The sequence below is a fragment of the Saimiri boliviensis genome, chromosome 1 (assembly GCF_048565385.1).
Source record: "Saimiri boliviensis isolate mSaiBol1 chromosome 1, mSaiBol1.pri, whole genome shotgun sequence".
Taxonomy (NCBI): domain Eukaryota; kingdom Metazoa; phylum Chordata; class Mammalia; order Primates; family Cebidae; genus Saimiri; species Saimiri boliviensis.
Window position 1 is genome coordinate 95,061,355 of NC_133449.1, and position 18,107 is coordinate 95,079,461.

The 18,107-nt window shown below is 44.0% G+C and overlaps 1 protein-coding gene across 1 annotated transcript in view; it reads left to right on the plus strand.

Moving 5' to 3' along the window:
• LOC101053791 (uncharacterized) overlaps positions 1-18,107 on the plus strand; it is a 101,140-nt gene that overhangs the window by 35,417 nt on the left and 47,616 nt on the right. The window contains exon 6 of the mRNA XM_074397227.1: positions 6,403-6,549. The gene's annotated coding sequence lies outside the window, so the exon portion shown is untranslated. The remainder of the gene's footprint in view (positions 1-6,402; positions 6,550-18,107) is intronic.

Here is an 18,107-nt window from a genome sequence, read left to right on the forward strand (position 1 = left end):
CTCATGGGGTTGGAGCCACCATGACTGAATCACTTCTGAAAGGCACTACCTCTTAGTGTGATCCCATCAGGTATTCGGTTCCAGCATGAGTTTTAGAAGGGCACCAACATTCAGAGGTGAGCACCTGGCTGTTGCTCAGCTCTCCTGTCTGCTCTCTTGTCTCATTCTAGTCTTTGACTTTTGCCTGTGCTGACCTTTCTCCCTGGAATGGACCATCCATATCCTTCCGGATAACCCATTCTTTAACAGTCAACTCAGGCCAGGTAACCTTACCCTCTACCCAGCTGGGCTGCTTGGCTCTCCTTTCTGCCCATGTCTCTGTCTGCTGGACTGGACTGTGAGCTGTTTGCAGGCAGGGTTTGGGTCTTAGTTGCCTATGCATACCCATAACTTCCTGTTTGCTGGTAAATAACAGGTGCTTAATAAACAATGATAGATCCAAACAGAAGGAAGAATGGTGACTAGTTGACTATTTTGAGTTTCATTTCATTTCTTTTTGGAAGGCTGAGATGGAATAAAATGGTCAAAATGCCATGACCAGAAGGGAGGCAGGAAGACAAAAGCTCAGGAAGAGCTGTAGATACAATCTCTTCCTGTATAACTGTGTTCAGTCTAGCTGATGAAAATCCTCTTATTGTGGAATCTGCTTTTTACAGAATGGATTAGCCACAAGGATTTGCTGTGAAGATAAATTTTTCCAGAGAAACAAATTTGAGCAATTTAAGAATTTAAATGAAAAAAAAAAAATCCTGCCTTAAAAGCAAATGGACCAGTATCCTTCCCCCATCTCTTATTAATAAAAGAGTTTACACAGACACTCTTTAGGAAATCATGTGAGAGATTCACAAGGATCATTAAGTCTCTGCTAGACATTCACTTTCACTTTGTAAAATTGGCTATACCCTCAAAATAGTATCACATAGAAACGGACTTTCTGGGGCTCTTATCTATGAATGGGTTCTAGCCGCACAGTGATGCCATTCATTTTATTTGGCCCATTTATGGCAAGTACATTCTAAATTTGGCCTTAATTATTTTTCCTTTCACAAAAATATTTTGTGGGATCTTTTTGAACCCTGACTACTTCCTTCTTGCCCCTTAAAACAGAAGCCAGGAGCATTATTTTTGTTCTCTTCTAATTAAAATAATTGCTTGGCTCCTTTTAACTAGATTCATGCAGTTATTAGCCTAATACATGGATGGGTGCCATGGAGTGCTTGAGAAACAAAATGAAAAGTGATCATGTAGCTTCACATGAAAAAGATTCTGTGGTGCCAAGGAGCATTATTTCCTTTCAGCCGGCATTTTATAAGGGCTTTCGTAAACCTGGCCCCCATACCCACACTAAAAGACTATTAAGTGAAAGAATAGTTCTATTTTCTTTATGAAGGTATACAGCTAGCTCAGTACAGTTTGAAGAGGGGCACTTGATACGCCGAGCATGGCATAAAGACCTTGGGTCTGGTTTTAATCTCTGCCCCGGCTTTGTCTTTCAGAATCACTGCAATTGAAGGAAAAATGCTCCGTGTCCCCTCTGCCAGTTGGTGTTTATCAAAGGACAACGGAGGAAGAGAGACAAAGTGCCCGGGTGTGTGTGTTAATCAAACGTTGTCAGGACCCTGCCTCTAAAAGAAAGGGCTAAGATGATGCTTTTGACAAGACTTTTCTCAAAGTGAATGCAGTCTAAGGGTTGGAAAACAAGGCCCAATCAGGCTAGGTCTGACCTGTTGCTTGCTTTTGTAAATAAAGTTTTATTGGCTCACAGACACACCCATTTGCTTCTGTATTATCTATGGCTACTTTTGTGCCATAACATGGAGAAGCTGTGAAAGAGACCATGTGGCCTACTAAGTCTAAGATATTTACTTTCTGGCTTTTGACAGGAAAAGTTTGCCAACTCCTGATATTCTCCATGCAGTTCATTGTTCATTTACTCAATACCTACTCCATACTGAGAAATAAATGTGTAGGTATTTTTATGTAGTACTCATTTGAAGAAATGCTCAGGGCCTTTGGCTTTGAGTAAATTTTATGAGTATTCAGAGCAGGCACATGGATGGCAGGCAGCAGGAATGATTTAAGGTGAGAAGTCACGGTTAGAGATAAGATTCTGCCATTATTGTCTCAGGGGTAGATCACAGATTATGGCCATCTTTTTCTCTGCCTGCTCTCTGGAACTTCTAGCTTGGCATGCACCTTTATTAACTATATCAAGGCATTGTGGTCAACTTTGTGGAATTCTGCCTCGAGAACAAAAGATGAGCATCCTTTCCCATCATTTGGTGGTTGAGAGGATCAAATGAGAGAATGTGAATCCAAGTGTTTTCTAAACCATATAGGTACTGTTTGTGGTATAGATGCTATCTATAAAACTTTTTAATAAAATATCATCCCTATTTGGCATGTTGGGAAATGAGATTTAGGTAGCATGTCCAAGATCAAATAGTAAGCCAGTAGAACAGCTGGAAGTTACATCTCCTGGATTTAAATCACTACTCTTTCTATTATACCATAATGCTTCTTTATATCATGTGTCTTTCCATATAGTTTCAGAAATGTTCAGTCCTTTAGTTCATTGGTTCATTCATTCATCTGCTATTTAACATCATTTAAGAGCCTTGTATGAGCTAGAAAAAGAGCTGAAATTTTCCAGGGAAAGTGATGACTGTACAAAGATGAGTTGTAACTCTCTTTACTTTTTTTTTTTTTTTTTTTTTTTTGAGATGGAGTTTCGCTCTTGTTACCCAGGCTGGAGTGCAATGGCGCGCTCTCGGCTCACCGCAACCTCCGCCTTCTGGGTTCAGGCAATTCTCCTGCCTCGGCCTCCTGAGTAGCTGGGATTACAGGCATGCGCCACCATGCCCAGCTAATTTTTTTAAAATTTTTAGTAGAGATGGGGTTTCACCATGTTGACCAGGATGGTCTCGATCTCTTGACCTCGTGATCCAGCCGCCTCGGCCTCCCAAAGTGCTGGGATTACAGGCTTGAGCCACCGCACCCAGCGAGTTGTAACTCTTTTTTTATTCTTAGACTCCTGTGGCTGGAATCCTCCAGAAGTCCATAGATTATTCTTATGATTTTTCCTGTGCTGTCCAAAGAGTTGGCTTTTATTTGTGCTATGGAGAAAGAGAGAGCAGATGAACTTGGAGAGGGAGAGCAATCCTGCTGTCCTGTAAAATGTTTCCTGACACCTTGTTTTATATTGTGGGCATGTGCATGTCTCTTGAGTGCACATACTGTGGAAGGGAAGAGGAAGAGAGATACTGAAATGTTGATAGCAGATTGTACTAGCATCTAAAAGATGAAAATGATCTGGGCTTGGGAGATGTGAAAGCTAAGATTTTGTACATGAAGTCCAAGTGAATCTGTATCAAAGAAATTTCAAATATGAACTACCCAGCTAAATGGCATACATTAAACATGGATGTGCCAGATATAGGCTTATTTTACCACGCTGTTCAATACAGTTCTTCATTCAGATTATATTTATTGAACAATGTGTCTTGTCATTTTTGAGATGAGATGATGCCTGCAGGAAGCAGGTTCCACCAAAATATTGGATTTGCCTTGTCATAGTAAAAGAGGTAAAGTTCTTAAATATTTCTGATTTTGATATTTGCCCTTTTAGTAGGGAAAGTTTGCCAATATTTTCCTTATATTCAGTGTCACTGGATACTTGTTGTATGAGTTCATTCTCATGCTGCTGTGAAGAAATACTTGAGACTTGGTAATTTATAAAGGAAAGAGGTTTGATTGAGTCACAGTTCTGCATGGCTGGGGAGACTTCAGGAAACTCACAATCATGATGGAAGGTGAAGCAGGCATGTTCTTCTTCACGTGGTGCAGGAGAGAGAAGTGCTGAGCGAAGGGGGAAAGCCCCTTATAAAACCATGAGATCTCATGAGAACTCACTCACTGTCATGAAAATAGCATGAGGATAACTGCTCCATGGATACCTGCTCCCATGATTCAGTTGCCTCCCACCACATGTCTCTCCTACATGGGGATTATGAGAAAAACAATTGAAGATCAGACTTGGGTGAGGACATAGCCAAACCATATCGCTTGCTCTCTTCAGATTTATTGGTGAACCTAAAAGTCACATGATTCTCTAAAGCAAAGGTGCCAGTGAAATTTCCTAGTGAAAAAAAACAACCTTCCGGAATCTTCCATTATACAGTTGTCACCTGCAAAGACATCTGAGAGGAGCAAGTAGAAAGTTCTGCCTTACTCTCCTCATTTCCAAGGCAATCACAGCCTGCTGACTGAATTTGGAGGTGATAGTATCAGTTCTGTGATTCATCCTTGAAGTATGATACTCTTCAGATATTCCTAGGACCAAGGACACTGCTGTTTTAAGAAACATAATTTGTTTCATCACACAAAAGGTGTATTCATAGTGCTGCCACAGATAAGAGATTTTGTCTGTAAGGAATTTGTCAACAAATGTATTTAACTTTCTTCTAACAGAGTGAATTTTCTTCCATTTGCTGTGGAATACACTTCTTTTTCTAATTCTATTCACTTAGCAGGTATTCTACTGAAAAAAAAATGTCATCACGTTGGCAATGTTTTGTAGAGGGGAAATAGATCTTTCAGCAAAGTGTAAAATTCCACTGCAGTAGATGGCCTCCATTCCCTCAGTGTGTAAGTCTGTTTTTCAGTGATTAGCAGTGCTGTGGAAGAAAGTTAAACCTCTTTGAAAACTGTACTGTATTACCAGTATTACTTTGACTATCATTACTGTGTGCACTGTTCTTAATGGCTTACATATATTACCCTGAGTTTTCTAGAAAGTACAGCTTGAGGAAAATCTCATGTACTACCTCTTTCATGGAGAGTTCCATCCCAGAGTAGTAGTAGTTTGGAAGAAAGGGCAGTGTGGCTGAAATGCAAGGGGAAAATACAAGGGTGTGTTATTGATGTATTTGATGACACGTAGCTGTCATCAAATGACATGTAGCTGATTGCTCCATCACCTGGGATTGTGGTAAGCTAAACACTGGCCCTCAAGGAAATATCCACATCCTAATCCCTGGAACCTGTGAATGTTACCTTATACGGCAAAGACTTTGCAGATGTCATTAAGGCTCTTGAGATGAAAGATTACCGTGGGTTTTCTGGGTGAATGCTACAGCCCAACACAAATGTCCTTGCAAGAAGGAGGCAAAGGCCGGTTTGATACACGGAAGAGGAGAGGGCAGTGTGATCAAGGAGACAGAGGGATGTGGTCATAAGCCAAGCCACAGTCACCAGAGGCCAGAGTAGGCAAGGAAGGAATTCTCCCCAAGAGCCTCTGGAGGGAGCACACCCCCCGCCAATGCCTTGCTGAGCCCAGTGATACTGATTTTACACTTCTGTCCTTCAGAACTATAAGATAATACATTTCTATCATTTCAAACCACCCAGTTAGTGGTAATTCGTTACAGCAGCTACAGGAAACTAATACAGGGACCATCCTCCCAGAGCATAAGGGACTAAATCTCAGGACAAACCAATTGGGTGGAGGGTAAGGGAGGAAGGGAAAAGAATCTGTTTGCCAGTTTCAGCCTCTGATTGATTGGTAAGTGGTTTTCACCGTGGGTTATTAATCCTCCTTTATTTCCTCCTCTTACTTCTGGGTTGAGCATGGCTGTGCACTGAGCTTTGCTGGAATGTCTCATGCTTCAGGGGCAACAGAGAAGCCTCAGGGTGGAAGGAGAGAAGCCAGGAAAGGTACCCAAGGAGAGGCTTTACTGGGTCATGCACTATAAAGTCTATTGTCAGGCAGCTCTGGTGAAGAACTGGACAAAGGTCCTGGGCAGTGTGGCTGAGTTGGCACTAGAGAGGTAGCTGGCAGATGGTTCTGAGATAATGGTCTCCGTGGTTGGCATCACAACTCACAAAGCAGTGGGAGGTGGCGTCTTTAACAGGCTCCCATCCTACAGTCTTGAAGGATCCTGCTGCTCCTCAGGGCTGCTGCGTCTCCCACTGGAGCAAAAACCTGTCTTCCTGTATCACTATCATTGGCTCTAGTTTTCCTTCTTTTTTTGTTTTTAAGGCAGAGTCTTGCTTTGTCACCCAGGCTGGAGTGCAGTGATGTGATCTTGGCTCACTGCAACCTCTGCTTCCCGTGCTCAAGCGATTCTCTTGCCTCAGCTTGCCTAGTAGCTAGGATTGCCAGCACACACCACCATGCCAGGCTAATTTTTCTATTTTTAGTAGAGACGGGGTTTCATCATGTTGACAAGGCTGGTCACAAACTCCTAACCTGAAGTGACCCACCCACCTTAACCTCCCAAAGTGCCAGGATTACAGGTATAGTGTTCCTTCTTCATATATATAAAATAAAGCTCATTCTTATACATAAAAGCTCTCTCCAAATATTTGAAGATTGTTTTTATCTTTTCTTTTTTAAACCAGGCACAACACCCTACTTTTTTCCACTTGGCTTTATGGAGATGTTTTCTTTTTGTGACTGGTGGCCACAGCAGGCCCTCCTCTGGACAGGCTGCAGCTTATCTTCTCCTCACCTTACAAGGCAGCTCACAGAATGCACCAGAACTTCAGGTATGGTCTGTTCAAACACAAAGGACTTTGGCTTTATGGATATTGCCGGAGATGGATTTCATTTTATTTTATTTATTTTTGACAAACACATCTTTTTAGTTGTACTATACTTCGTGTTGATGAAAATGCTCTTTTATACTGGGATATAGATGCCTGTAGAGAAGCATGTAGTCTTAAAGGTACCCAAAGAGCCCTCAAGACTCAGTCTGTTTGCAAATGCTGTCAGTGTAAGTGAGAGACGAAAATGCCACCCCACATCAGGGCATATCAACATTCACAGTTTCATGCTGAATTGAGGTCAGTAGGTGATTCCAACAGTTTGGTACCAATCCGCCATGCCAGCTTGGGGAGCATTCTCAGCCAAGTCTGCCTACTGCCCACCAACCCTTCCCTGCAAAAAGGCAACTTCTGGAGCCGCTTCTGGAGGTAGATTTACCCAGATGAGAATGTTACCTTTCACATGTCTAGCAGTCAGCACCGATTTGGATTCTGTGCTGCTTGGTTCAGTCCAAGTCCTCAGGGTCTTCTAAAAGACGAAAAAGGCCTGGGTGGGCAGGCATTCGCCATCGCTCATCTTCACACAGCCTGCAAGGGAGGCATGAGTGTCTTCATTTTGCAGAGAAAGATATGGGCTCAGCAGGTCAGACTTTCTGCCACACCAGGTGGGAGCCAGAATTAATGTGGAGCTCAAGGGGGTGGAGCTACCTTGAATTTCTGCAGTTGGGCCGAGCCTGGAACTGACTGTGCTGGAGCCCCTGAAGGAGCTGGGTAGCACACAGTTGGTACAGAATGGCTGGGCCTCCTGGAGTCATGTATGTCAGGGAAACAAGCTCCTGTCATACTCTGGCCCAATCTCTGCCACTCACAAATGTGGGAGCTTCACTGGCTTGGCATGTAGACACCAAGTGCCTGTTGGGTCCCTTAGGCCAAGCCCAGGTCAGAATAGAAAAATAGAGGCCCTTGGTGTGGCTCATGCTGCCCATGAGTGAGTGGCAGGGGTTGGAAGCAGAGGTCTTTGTGTCTCAGTCCCAGTCTGGGTTCTGTGGTGGACCCACACACAGCTTGTGAGCGCCCTCTGGGCCGTCTACCCAGACCGAGGTGTTCTTAAACCCATGAGGTGGGATAATTTTGTATGAGCATTATCCACCTTTTCACCACTCAGTTTTTCTTTTCACCTCTACCTCATTCAAGCAACTGGCCGCTGCCTGCTTGGGGCTTCAGAGAGGGAAACGACTCTGGAAAACGAGTCTTCTCCTGTGTGTGACAGATTCTTTAGGGTAACTCCCTCCATCCACTCTGCAATCCCCATTCTAACTGGCATTTAGCTATCCCCACTCTAACCAGCCTCCTGCTGTGGAGGCCGGAAAGTCAAAAGCTCCCCTTCCCAACTGCCCTACAAATTGGGGTGCTCAGATGCCTACAGTAGCACGCCCCATGAGCTGGAGGCCACAGTCCATCGTGGCTGCTCTTCCAGTTCCTGCTCCTCCTCGCTCCTGAAGCAGGCAACAGTCAGGGCACAACTGACCTGATTGAAAGACAGAAAGAGCCTGGCTCCTTGCTTGTGTCTTTGAGCACACTGTACCAGATATTTTTATGTCCTGTAATAAATATTATTGGTCAGGCTATTGTTGTTGGGGTTTCTGATATATTTGTCCATAGGCAAGTGTTACCCAGTACATTGTTTTGTTTTATAACAGCCCCAGTTATTAGGGGAACAAAGGCCTCGGAGCCCAGCAGAGTACTTGAGACCATACATCCAGGGCGGTAGGCAAGTCTATGGGGAAGTAATGGTCACGATGGTGGGGTCTCACGAGAGAAGGAGCCTTGTCCTTGCTCTCCAGACACCAGGGTAAGGGCCACATGGGTGGAATGAGAGGGTGTCCCAGGCAGTTTGGGTGAACCAATGCCCGAGGGCCAAGTGGAGGGGTTATGTGACATCTCAGAGGTTGCCTGAATAGACACATGACATGGCAGACTGATGCCACTCCCCTGCCAAGTCTTAGAACTAAAGAATCCCCAGATTTAGCTGTGACTTAGGGGAAGTTAAGCCCCCAGGATTGAGTTTCTGCCATTTTTAAAGAATGAGGTTTCAAAATAAAAATTAAATTTTAAAAAGTTATACTTTTAAAATACCAAAGTTGTGGCCCAAGATTCACACCAGCCACTACTAGGATAGGGAGAGCGCATAGAGGTACTCTGTGAAAGAGTGAAACAGGTGGATGCCTTTAAAGTGCTGGGGTGTGGAGGGTCTGCTTGCCTTCCACACTTGCACAGGGTCTCAGTGCAGAGCTGAGGTCATCAGGGCTGGGTGATGCGGCGCAGCTGCTGGGTTCATAGTTCCAGGGTGTCGGGGGACCTCCATTCATGGTGCCTATGCTCTCTAGCAATCTATGAGGCATACGTCTGCCCTGGGAATGGTTTTACTATGCAGGTGGATTCTGGAGGCCTGGTGGTGGAATGGGATTCTGGAAGGTGGTGGGACAGGGAGAGGACACTTGTCTGTCTGTGGCACTCATGGGACTGTTGCTGAACCCTGCTGAGATGGAGGGGGAACTGGGGTAATCAGTTTTTATTTTGGAGATGATTATAATTAAGCCAAATCATTTCTTGCCTTCTTTCAGCCCATCACTTCTCCAATTTCTCATTCGATTAAATTCGATTCCTTTGAGCAGCTACATGGTGGTTACCTGGTACTCTCAGCATTGACTGGCTTTGAATGCATCTTTAAAACCCAGCAACTGTGTGATTTTGTGTCATTTTATGTCTCTCTGTGTTGTCTGGAAAATGGAGGGAATAATAGGACTTGCCTCACAACGTCATGTGAGGGGTAAAGCCCTGGACAGGGCTGGCCCATAGCAGGCAGTCAACTAATGCACGGGCGGTCAGAGTCACATGGGCCACTGGGTGTGCTGGTGTCCTAAGGTTCCCTCACCAACCCTGTTGTTCCCTGGAGACAGTGGCCATCAGCCTCACTCTGACTGAGCTACAGAGCGAGGCATGCATAGGAGCAGCAAGCAACAAGTGCATTTTATGGCTTTAGCTGGATGGCCTTGTAATTCAATAGCCTCACTCTCTGCATTTGGTTTGAGAGGAGTACGTTTGCTCCAGTTCACTTCCTTTATACTTCCTTGAAAGGTAATTTCTCCTCACTGACTCCCCACAGAAGGGAACCCTTGCTCCACCCTAGCAGGGGCTTCCAAAAATTGGCGAGTTGTGTTGCAAGGCTAAATTCCCCATTAGGGAGTTGCATAAAGTTGGAACAAACATTTTAACATAAAATCCCAAATTGCATCATTTATTTCCTTTGTTCAAGTCTAATAGTTTAGCTATTGATGATGATGATGATCACAGCAGCAGATCCCGCTCCAGATCCCACCCCAGGAAAGGATTCTCGATGACAGCTGGTTTCACTCTATTGCTCAGAAGAGACGTATTCCGATGAGCTCCCACCCTTCATTCATTACGCTGCAATCATATTGGTAGCAGACAGAGATGAATGCTGTGTACTTATCTGATTAAACTGCCTGTTTTAAATCTATTTTTGCAGAGACTTTTTCCTGTGATAGACATCCAATGACATAACACATTAAAAATTATATCTGTATCAGTGGCTTCCATTATATTTATGCGGTGCATATGTGTGTATGCATGCATGCTCTTGTGTGCTAACCCACTGGTTCCTAGTTATGATCAATATATATCCAAAATTATGAAATAATTGCAGCTTTTAAAAGGCAAGATTGGATATATATATATATTTGGTTCAAAATTATGAAATAATTGCAGTTTTTAAAAAGGCAAGGTTGGAGATTTTATATATATATATATATAATTGATCAGTTAAAACAAAACAGGCACAATTATGTAAAACATCACATATGTGAATTACATTAAAATGAAAAAGTACAGGAAAACACCATATCTGGCCAGGCATGATGGTGCACACCTATAATCCCAACTCTTTGGGAGGCCGAGGTGGGTGGATCACCTGAGGTGAGGAGTTCGCAGCCAGCCTGACTTACATGGTGGACCCTGTCTCTATTAAATACAAAAAAATTATCTGGGCGTGGTAGCGCATGCCTGTGATCTGAGCTACTTGGGAGGCTGAGACAGGAGAATCACTTGAACCTGGAAGGCGGAGGTGGCAAGTGAGCTGAGATGGCGCCATTGCACTCCAGCCTGAGCAAAAAGAGCAAAACTCAGTCTCAAAAACAAACAATCAAACAAAACAAAACAAAAAAACTGTATCCACTGAAGCCTTTCCACCTGAATGACAGACTCTCCATTGTCATGGGCAATTCATGGGCCTCACTTCCAGGCCATTTTCCCCCTAGCTTTGCTGCTGCTTTTCAGCAGGGCCCGGGGGACAGAACTGCAGATGTCTCAGTCCTTGCCCACTGCTGTCATTAGAACCTTCATTAATCTTTGAGTTCCTTGCCCCTGCTTTGCCAAAAGAATAACACCTCCCCCAGAATTACACAAAAATCAATGACAAAGTTAATTGCAATCTGGATCTCTTAATGTTTTTCTCTTTCTTAAGTGATTGCTTGATTTCTGAAAAGTGAGGCTGAACTCAGAGGACGGCTTTAATTGAGGGTGAGTGAATTGGTAAGAGAGAGAAAGGAGAGGTAGATAATTTTCCAAGTGACTGAAAGATAGTGTTTACATTTAGGATTCCATTTCCTTTCAAGTTTTACATCAGGGGATGAAGGAATGTGAGCAGACGGGAAGAATGACCAGGGCATTTTCACAGCACAGCTCCAGGCCCTATTGTCTCCTTAAAGGGCTGAAAGGCTTTGAAGGAGCAGGACCTCATCCCTTTCCTTCCAGGAGGCCAGAGAGAGCAGGAGGGAAGAGGGGGCAACATGGCAGAGGAACTGCCCATTAGAAGATAGCCAGCTTCTTGATATGAATAGTTTCCTACCTTTTTGGTGATTGCGGGACTCATAATGCAGGCATGGGCCCTTCTTTGGCTTAATAATCACAATATGTTTTCTATTTAGAGAAGTTTATAGCATGGAAAGTAAACTATGTTTCACCAGATTCTTACATCCATGTGTTCAGGTAAATGGGAAAGATATTTTGCTCTCTGCTTATAGAGGAAGAAATGGACACTCCTGCAGACTGTAGTTACTTCACGGCAACCCAACCAGTGATATGGGTGCGGAGGTACGGGTCTTCAGCCTTTAAGGGGAAAAGAAATGGGGCCAGGAATTTACCTTGATGGAACTCCTGACAGCGGAGTGTGCAGGTTTCATCTTCAGCCAGTGAGGACCCATCCTCAGTCCCTACAGTGCAGTCCCCTCACTGACTGCCATTTAGGCCACTGAGTGCTGCAATTCAGCACCTTCTTTCCAACTTCCATTGGTATCTGCAGCTTCCAAAATATTCAGACCAACATCCCTGAAAGTCATCTGGTCAAGCTTTACAAGAGAAGAAAACTTATCCTCCGATTCCCGAAGCCCTGAAGTCATGGATTTGATTACGCTTATCATGATCTCAGCTTCCACTGCTCCAAATGTGATTAGTTTTGTAATTAGTTAATGTCATTACCTGTCATCAAATCCAGACAATGTTGGTCTCTAAAACCTCTCCTGGCAGAAAATCCCACCGCCTGTCATCTTTCGCCTGTTGAACACAGTTTCTTTAATAATCCTGGCAACCATCCCTCATTCTTAGACCACAGGTTTGAAAAGTTGGGAGAAAGATGTATTTCTTGTATTTTTTGAAAAGGCAATTTAAAATACCTCAGTCTCAAAATGTTCTCCAAGCAAAGCATAAATATAATCTTTTCAGCAAATTTGGTACCCCATTATGCTTTCCTTCTTATATATCTTGGCTATATTGCTTTGGTCAGAATGGCCAAAATAAGATCCAGTATACCATAGGGAAACATTCCATTAAGAAATACTTTCATTATAAAAAATACTGCTTGTCTCTTATTATTTAATTCCTGTTAAATATTGGGCAAATAGTTTTCTTCTTTGCTCCTCTTCAGTCTTTCAGCAAATACTCACAGCTTACAGATACTTGAAACACAGCAGGGAACGAAACTAGCTAAATCACTGTCCTCCAGAATCTTACTTTCTAATAGGGGAAGGTAGTCAATGAACATCTAAAAGTAAAGTACACGGCAAGTGGATGGGCCATTTTCCATTGCCTCCCCGGACCTCCTTGATACCCTTTTCTGCCCTGCTTTGTAGAGATCCTGTGGGGGCATGGATCATTAAAGAGGGCATCAATCGTTTCCTTGCCCTTATGAGTGATTACTGCTCACCACTGTTTGGGTGTTCCGAACTGAGTCAGCAATCCGAGACTGAAGAGCACAGCAGTGAGCTCAGCATCCAGATGCCTCTGTCCCTCCTGATGGCCCAAGGGTAGCACAATGGCCTTCTTTTTGGGAGGGACTCAGCCCACTCCAATATTGAGAATGAGTCGTCCCCAATGTTGGGAAGTAGTCCTCCCTAAGGGTGGGAATCAGCCCTCCCTAATGTTGGAAATTAGCTCTTCTCAAACATTGTGTGTCAGTCGTCCCCAATGCTGAGAGTCAGACCTCCCTAAAGGTGGGAATCAGTCCTCCATAATGGTGAGAATCAGTTTTCCCTAATTGAGGGAATCAGCTCTGCCCAGTGGTGGGAATCACTCCTCCTAACAGTGGGAATCAACTCTCACCAGTGGTAAAAATCAGCTCTCCCCAGTGGAGGGAATGAGTCTTCCGCAGTTGAGGGAGTCAACCTTCCTGAATGGTCAGAGGCAGTTTTTCTTAGTGGTGGGAAGTGGCACTTCCTAATGGTGGAAATTTGCCCTCCCCAAAGGTGGGAATCAGCCCGTCCCAGTGGAAGAAGTAAGCCCTCTCCAGCTGTGGAGCAGTACCACTGAGAAGGGCCAATTCCTTTCAGTCTCCACGATGGAGGGAATTGGCCCTTCCCAGTGGCACTTCGAGCTTATGAGTGATAACTGCTCACCACCGTTTTGGTGTTCCCAACCCTCACTTCCCCTCTTCATTAGTGTCACCCCAGTTTACCATTTGAATTAGCCATCTGTTTCCCACAGGAATGCTGACAACTACAGTAGTTTAGATGGTGATAAATGCTATGGAGAAGTGTCATTTCTTCCCTGCCCCCTAGTTCAGCAGTAATATTACTTGTTCTTACCTGCCACATTTGGACTAAGTGTCGTCTAGCATCAGGTTGCATTGCTGTCCTGTGGTTCAATTCCTTGCTGATGCGCCACACAAATTCAGTCACCATCATTGTACATTCTAAAGCAAGAGAACCCTGAAGGCAGCAACCATGTTCTGTGATGTTTGGTGAATCCTCAGCTCCGCATGTAGTGTGAGACCTATTTATCCACAGCCCAGCTCAACAAACTCCCAGCAGTCTACTCAAGGTGGTGTCCCAGCACCTTAGCGTGCTTCCTGAGACCCTTCCCACCCAGCTCTGCCTCCTGCCCCCGCCAGCCCAGCCCTTGCTCTGTGCTCACGGGGCCACTTGCACATTCCTATTTCACCCTGTGCTCTTATTTGGCTGTGAGTAAGGACCCAGTTCAAGTGTCCTCTTCCCTGAAGACTTCATTGGTTTCATCATTTCAAAGAAGTGGGGGACCTTTCCCTTTATCTTTGGGAAGCACACATTTGTACATCACCAGGCTGTCTCTGTTGACTCATGCCTTTTTGGTTTCTAAGTAACTTTCAAAGATTCCTGGGCTTTTTCCCTGTCCAGTTCATACTGGCCTGCATTGGCTAGATAAGCCAAACCCACTATTTCCTTTGTCTGCATCTAAACTTATTGCTTAGCTCTGGGGAGTGAACCTGGGCTCAGAGCTCTGCAGTTCAGGTATCTCCTCTTTTTGAAAATACATTCCAAGGATTCAGATGGTCTGGAGCTTGGTCCGTGTTTGCGGTGGTATATAGACTTACCAGTTTCCTTCTGGAGGCCCCAGATGGATGCCATCCGGTCAAGGAGCTTTGCTCCTCTGTTCAAGTTTTTCAGGTTACTCCGTTATTTCCCCCCTAGAGACTTCAATCTGTGTTAAGGCCACACTAGAATTTCCTGAGCAAAAAGCCCTTGAAATGTGAAATTCCTCACTTCTCTTGATGATAAAAGTCATGCAGAAAGAAAAAATAACAGTTTTCGTTACCTGATGGTACTTATTAGTTAGCTCCCCTCACAAGCAGCGCTGAGAGATTTCACGTGCATTTCAGTTAGACTCTGGGGAATTTGTCAACATATGCCACTGAGTGGACACCACAAATGTGTACATTGTTTTCATCTGTAATGGATGAAATAAAGATAATATTCGTCGTTTAACTGTGCACTTAAGAATCATTCAGTGTCCCGTTTAAGTTGAAAATTCTCAATGTATAGCAGCCTATTTAAAAAAAAAAAAAAAAAAAAAAAAAAAAAGAAAACACACCAGTCTGGCTAAAAAATATCCTCAGGAAACCAGCCTGGAAGAACAGAGGGTGAAACATGAATGAGCTATTTAGCTTTTCTTGGAAAATGGCATAATTCTCAGAGGAATGAAAGGCCAAGCATTCCCCAGATTTTTGTCAGACACATGTGCCAGTCCACAAAGTGCTGGAACCCCAAACAGAGAACCTGGATAGATTTCAATTTCAGTAATTCAGGTGTTTGTGGCATAGAATAAACACCACCCAGAAGGCAGTTTCATGAGTTACCAGAAGTCCCCGTGTGTAACATAATTTTAGGCAACATTTTCAGCTCCTTCTACACAGGGATAGTGAGTTAGTCATTCAGTTCAGATAAGCAGCAGATTTAACTATTTAAAAAAAGAAATCTGGAATCAACCAATGTTTGGAACTAATCTGCTGAATTAATTTGTTTCTCTAGGATCATGTAGACCTAACTTTAATTTGCTGATGTCTCCATTTCAGTAACTCAACAGAGTGCCTTTTGCGTGGACAGGATGTAGCCCCCATTGTGTTAGATGCTAGGAGCTACCAGAACCCACCACCATGGTTCCTTCTACTTTCGCAGAGCATGCAATCTTAGCAATGAGGTAAATACTTATGAAACAATCAGCGGATAGCCCAAGACATTGCAAAAAATGTGAACACTTATGAGACAGGAACTGAGTAGAGAGAGAGACAAGGAATACCGGACTACTTCGGAGAAGACTTTAGGCAACAGGACAATTTAATATAGTGCAGAGGAATTTGATTAGTTTGAGGAAGAGAGATAGTTTACCAGGCTGGAAATTAGCAAAAGAAAAGCCACTAATTGTAAGAAAATATGTATCTGTCAGGTGTTTCTATTTACTTATTTATTTGTTTAGAGACAGGGTCTCACTCTATCACCCAGGCTGGAGTGCAGCAGTCTCAAACTCCTGGACTCAAGCGATCTTCCCACCTCAGACTCCTGCCCAAGGAGCTAGGACCACAGTTTGGAGCCACCTCACCCAAAAATGTTTTTATTTTTATTTTTTGTAGAGATGAGGGTCTCACTATGTTGCCGAGGCTGGTCTTGAACTCTTGTCCTCAAGCAATTCTCCTACCTTGGCCTCCCAAAATGCTGGGATCACAGGCATGAGTCACCAAGCCTTGCCTTGTATTTCTTTTTTAAAAAAACAAAGAACTTTACATGCATTTGTGACTTTGCATTTTAATAATCATATGACAAAGGTATTTTGGCTCCCATTTGGAAGTGAGCAGACTGAGTCGAGGATGTTCGGTTATCTGCTGAAGATCACCCGGAAGGAAGCCACTGAGCTGGGATTGTTTTGGGGATACAGAAGAGGTCTGCCTATCTATTTCCTTCCTTGCAAATAAAAATGGCTGGCACTCTGGACAATTGCATTTTGCATGTTCTTCTGGCACTGTGTGTGAAGAACTGACTGGGAGAATTTAGGCACTGAGACAAAAATGCATCTGGATATTTTCTAAGCTTCAAGCTAAGAGAGGAAGGGAAGGGCTGAGTATGTTGGAGTCTCAGTATTCAAGGTGGCTGCAGCCATTTGCCACCTTAAGTTGTGCTGCCTTTCTAGGTCCCATGAGCTCTGCAGTGTGGTAGAGGGATCTCAGGTAGGACGTCTTCCTTGTCCAATTAAGGACAGAGTCTATGCATAGGCTCCTCGACTCCAGGGCAGGTCACGTAATGTTTTATACTCAGAGAGAAGTCTAGGAACATGTGGCAGATGGCTAGTTTCCTCCAAATCCATCTTTCCTTTCTTCCTGGGTATGAAGCCATTCGGCTAGAGACTATACTTCCCGGCCTCCCTTGCAGGCTGTGAGACTAAATTACTGCTTTTGAAATGGGAGCATGGGCGATATGTGCAACTCTTGTTTCCCGTCTTAAATGGAAATCACTCTTCTTGGACCTGCTCTCCTTCTCCCCTCCAATAGGCGAGCACTTGATGTGCTGGTAATCCCATTCCACCAAGTGGATGAGTACTGCCCTGCAGGACAGAGGAGCAACAGAGAAAGAATCCAGACCTTTTAATTATGTGTGACAGAACATCCTGCCAGCCTAAACCAACCAATTCCACAATACATGTGAAAAAAAAAAAAAATCAATTCAGGCCGGGCGTGGTGGCTCATGCCTGTAATCCCAGCACTTTGGGAGGCTGATGCGGGTGGGTCATTTGAGGTCAGGAGATCAAGACCATCCTGGCTAACATGGTGAAACCTCATCTCTACTAAAAATACAAAAATTAGCCGAGTGTGGTGTTGGGCTCCTGTAATCCCAGCTACTCAGGAGGTTGAGGTGGGAGAACAGCTTGAAGCTGGGAGGTGGAGGTTGCAGTGAGCCGAGATCACGCTATATTGTACTTCAGCCTGGGTAACGGAGCAAGACTCTGTCTCAGAAAAGAAAAGAAAAAGAAAAAGAAAAATCAGTTTGACCTTATGAGCTACGCTATTTTGGGGATCTTTTTAATATAAGAGCTTAGGTTTGACCCTAAATAATGCAGAATAGTTCCAGGCTAGGAAGTAGAACATTGACTTCAAGTCAATATTTTGTCTTCTTTCCCACTTTCCTTCCACAAATATTTATGGTGCATTGACTCTGTACCAGGCAGTATGCTAGTTGCTGGTGATGGTAAATAGAAAAGCCATGGTTCCTCTCTCATGAAGCCTACTTTCTAGTAAGAAGAGGCAGACAAAAACAAGTAGACAGACATAAAGTTAAAACACCTATGGACTGGAATATGTGTTGCAAAGGACAAACTCTTGGGTCTGGCATAGATATGAATGGGGGAGAAGGCTACTTTAGATAGTACAGTCAGGGCAAGACCCTGTGAAGAGGTGGGATTTTAGTTGAGCCCCAATGGAAGAAAGAAGCCAGGGGTGCCAGAAGTGGGAGTACACCAGTCCAAGAAGAGGGAAGCATGTGCAAAGGCCCTGGGGCAAAGAAGAAGTTTAGCACAAGGGACTGAACACAAGAATGAAGAGGGAAAAGAAGCCCCACAGAAGACTAGCAATGGAGATGGGAGCCAGGTTTTAGTTTTACCCTCAGAGCCTCAGGAAACTCCCTGGTGGAAGAGCTTTAAGCCAGTGATGGAGGTGGGAAGTGGGATAATTCGCTTAATTATTTTAGGAT